Here is a 4,435-nt window from a genome sequence, read left to right as displayed (position 1 = left end):
CTTATTGATTGTTCAATTATGATCCCGTTTTGGTTTTCGAGTATAATTCCGGCGCCTCCGTGAGTGGAGTTTGATGAGCCATCGACGTGCAGTTTCCATGGTTCGGGGATGAGTTTGATCGGAGTCATTTCAGCGATGAAGTCGGTCAAGGCCTGCGCTTTGATGGCGTTTCGGGGTTCGAACCTGATCTGGAATTGGGATAACTCGATGGACCATGCTAGCATTCTTCCTGCTAGGTTGGGTTTTTGTAATACTTGCTTGACCGCTTGGTCGGTTCGGACCGTTATGGGGTGGGCTTGGAAGTATTGTCGTAGCCGTCAGGATGCCGAGAGGAGTGCGAAAGCTAGCTTTTCTAAGCGTGAATAGCGAGCTTCTGTGTCCTGTAGGACCTTGCTTATGAAGTATATGGGTTTTTGTTCCTTTTTCTCGTTTTCCCGGACGAGTGCTGCTGCGATTGCTTCTTCCGTTATGGAGAGGTACAGGTATAGTGTTTCTCCTGTTTGGGGTTTTGCGAGGATTGGAGGTTCCGCTAGAACCCTTTTGAAGTGTTGGAAAGCTTCTTCGCATTCTATCTCCCATTTGAAGGGGGTTCCTTTTTTCATAAGTTTGAAAAAAGGGATTGCCTTTTGGGCCGATGCCCCGAGGAACCGGGATAGCGCGGTCAGTCGGCCGGTGAGTTTTTGGATTTCTTTGAGGTTTTTGGGACTTGTCATCTCAAGGACGGCACGACATTTCTCTGGGTTTGCCTCAACTCCGCGTTGCGTGATCATGAAGCCGAGGAATTTTCCTGCTTCCATTCCGAAGGCGCATTTTGTTGGGTTGAGTCGCATTTGGTGTTTTCGCAGGGTGTTCATTATTACCTTGAGGTCGTCGGTTAGTTGCTCACCGGATTCCGTCTTGGCGAGCATATCGTCTATGTAGACTTCTATTTTGTTTCCGGATAGGTTGCGAAATATCTTGTTAACAAGTCGCTGGTAGGTGGCTCCGGCGTTTTTTAAGCCGAAGGGCATTACTGTATAGCAGTAGGTTCCGTCCGGGGTGATAAATGCTGTTTTCTCTTCGTCTGGTCGGTGCATCGGGATCTGGTTGTAGCCGGAATATGCGTCCATGAAGCTGAGGTATCGGTGGCCGGATGCTGCATCCACTAGCCCGTCGATGTTCGGTAGGGGGAAGGCATCCTTCGGTCATGCTTTGTTGAGATCCGTGTAGTCGACGCACATTCGCCATTTCCCGTTAGATTTTCTTACCAGTACGACGTTGGCTAGCCAGGTCGTATAAGGGAGTTCTCGGATGAAGTTGGCTTCGAGTAGGGCTTTCACCTATTTTCGGACCTCGGCGGCTCGGTCTGGTGACATTTTCCGTCTTCTTTGTGCTACTGGTTTGGCTAGGGGGTCTACTGCCAGATGGTGAGACATTAGGTCGGGGCTTATTCCCGGCATATCGGCTGGTGTAAATGCGAACAGGTCTTTGTTTTGTTTCAAAAGTTGGGAGAGTTCTTCTTTGAGGTCGTATGGGAGGTTTCTGTTGATGAAAGTGTATTCTTCTTTGGTTGGCCCTATCTGTAGTTTTTCCATGTCTCCTTCTGGTTCCGGTCTAGGTTGGCCGTCTAGTCGTGCGTCTAGGTCGGCAAGGAATATTCCGGCTGCGTCCCGGGATTTTTTCCTTAGGGCCAAGCTATTGTTGTCGCATTCGGCTGCGACTTCCCGGTCTCCGTGAATGGTTCCGATGGTGCCGTCGTCGGCCCTGAACTTCATGAGGAGGTATTTGGTGAAGATGACTGCAGAGAAGTCGTTGATCGTTTTTCTCCCGAGAATGACGTTATAGGCTGTGGAGTCTTTTAGGACTACGAATTCGGATAAGATCGTCTTTCTCTGATTGCTTGTTCCTATGGTGATGGGAAGGGTAACCGAGCCGTCTGGTTTGAGGAAGTTATCTCCGAGGCCCGTGACGCCGTGGCGGTGTGTTTGGAGGTTGTCGTTGCGGAGCCCGAGTTTGTCGAAAGCTCCTCGGAAGAGGATGTTGGAGTCGGCGCCAGTGTCCACCAGTATTCTTCTTACTAGTCCTGTTCCGATTTGGGCTGATATGACGAAGGGGGCGTCTTCGGCCGAGGTGCCGTGTTGGCAGTCCTCCGGCAAGATAGTTATCGTGCTGTCGGCTATGGTGACTGGGTCGTGGTGCCTGACGGCCATTATTTTGAGGTCTTTTTTCATTGTTAGCTTTGACTTATTCGATACGTCCTTGCCCGTGATGACGTTCACTATGATGGTCGGATCCTCTTCGGGGTTTTCCCTGGGGGGCGGCTTTTGAGTTCTCAGGTTGCGTCCTTCTCTTTCTGGTGACTTGTCTCTATCGGCGCGCCTTGGTTCTCTAATGAATTTGACGAACTCTGGGAGTTTACCGTCTCGTATGGCCTGCTCGAGAGCGTCTTTAAGGTCGAAACAATCTTGTGTTTTGTGGCCGTATCCTCGGTGGTAGTCGCAGTAGAGGGCTTTGTTTCCTCCTGTCCTTTCCTTGAGTGGTCGGGCTTTGGGGATGACGCCTCGATCTGCTATTTGGTGGTATATCTCAGTAATTGGTGCTATTAGGGGGGTGTAATTGGAGAATTTTCCTATTCTTGGTGGTCGGTGGGTTGGTCTAAGGTGGTCTCGTTGGTTCTCTTTGGGTGGTGGGTTATGACGGGGAGTCGGGTTGCCGTGTTGGGTAGCGACGTGCTGCCGTTTGTTGGCAGCGACGACCTGGCTGACTTCCTCGTCGTTGATGTAGTCTTTGGCGACGTTTTGGATTTCGTGCATGGTCCATACTGGTTTAGTGGTGAGGTGTTTGCGAAAGTCTTCATTCATGAGCCCGTTAGTTAGGCAGAGGCTGGCAACGGAGTCCGTGAGTCCGTCGACCGTCAGGCATTCATCGTTGAAGCGGTCGAGGTATTTTCTTGTAGATTCTTCTTGTTTCTGTGTGACCCCTAGCAAGCTTATGGGGTGTTTGGCCTTGGTGATTCGGGTTGTGAATTGGGCCATGAATTTTCTTGTGATGTCGTGGAAGCTGGTTATGGATCCGTTTGGGAGGGCGTTGAACCATTTGATCGCTGGTCCGGCAAGGGTTACTGGGAAGGCTCTGCATCGGACCGCGTCGGATGCTCCTTCCAAGTTCATTCTGGCCTCGAAAGCCGTTAAGTGTTCTTGAGGGTCTTTAGTTCCGTCGTACTTCATGTCGGTGGGTTTGTCGAAGCCTCTGGGGAGTTTCGCTCTTAAGATTCTTTCTGTGAAGGGCGTGGCTCCCATTATGATGTGGTCGTCTCTTGTACGCTTGGTGTGTCGTCGTCTCGGTTCTTCGTCCGAGTCGTGCTGACGGCTCAGATCGTGGGATGCGCTGCGGTGGTGGTTTTTGCTGTGTCGCCGCTCTGGCGATTTCTCGTGTCGGTGGTTGCGTGAGGTGCTACGATCATCTCTTCTATCGTGTTGCCGGGTTGGCGACCTTCCTCGGTAGGATCGCGGCCTGGACGTTGCCTGGCTTCCGTGTTCGTTGGCGTATTTTCCTTTGTCGGTCAGTTTACCTTCAAGTTCCTGGACTCGGAGGCAGAGATCCTGAATGATCTGCGTCGCTTTGTCCCTTGTTTTCTCGGGGTGTTGTGGATCTGCGATCATGTGCTCGTTTGTGCGGTGGATGGTGCTGGCTATCCGGGCTTGGTTTATGACCGCCTGTTGCTCTGGGGTCGGATGACGTGGTCTGGAGTTGTCTTGGCTTGATGGATTTTCGTCCAAGATACCCTCCATCTGTTTCGACTGTCGCAAGTCCCCACAGACGGCGCCAATGTACAGAATGCTTCTGATACGATCTAGGAGGAGGATCGGGAACCCGCGGGTCGAATCGAATGTTGGATTTTCCAGATGGAGCGGATGGGAGGTACCTGCAAAGACACTCCGACGCTCAAGTCAGAATAGATCTGAGAGGTGTCAGGTATGAGGAATGAATGAATACCTGGAGGGACCTGGGTCCTTTATTTATAGGTGATGGTGGTTATCGTATCTTATCTTATCTGACTAAGATAAGGGAGACGTTTGAATTCAAAAGTTAGTTAGGAGCTCTAGAGAGCCGGTTCCTGGGCCTTTTAGAAGGACGAGACGGGTTGGTCCGATGACCCGGATTCGGGTTCGGTCATGGGTCCGGGATCCATGGGCCGGATCCGTAACAATATATATTACAGTTTATTTTAATTAATTAAATTTGTGAATTTCTTCTATTTTTTATAAAGATGAAAAAACAAATTATCTTCGTTATCCTCTCTTAATAATGAAAAAAAAATTCTTGATAATAAAAAAAAAATTGAAAAAATTGAGTCAACCTCTATATATATATATATATGATTCCAGATATTTGATTTCTATTGCTTGATGGCTGATGCTGCCTAGAATAAGTACATAAATTAAATCGAATACTC

Source organism: Arachis duranensis, chromosome 3 (genome assembly GCF_000817695.3).
Source record: "Arachis duranensis cultivar V14167 chromosome 3, aradu.V14167.gnm2.J7QH, whole genome shotgun sequence".
In the NCBI taxonomy this organism is placed as follows: domain Eukaryota; kingdom Viridiplantae; phylum Streptophyta; class Magnoliopsida; order Fabales; family Fabaceae; genus Arachis; species Arachis duranensis.
The sequence above is the reverse complement of the archived record's forward strand: the minus strand, read 5'-3'. Positions refer to the sequence as shown.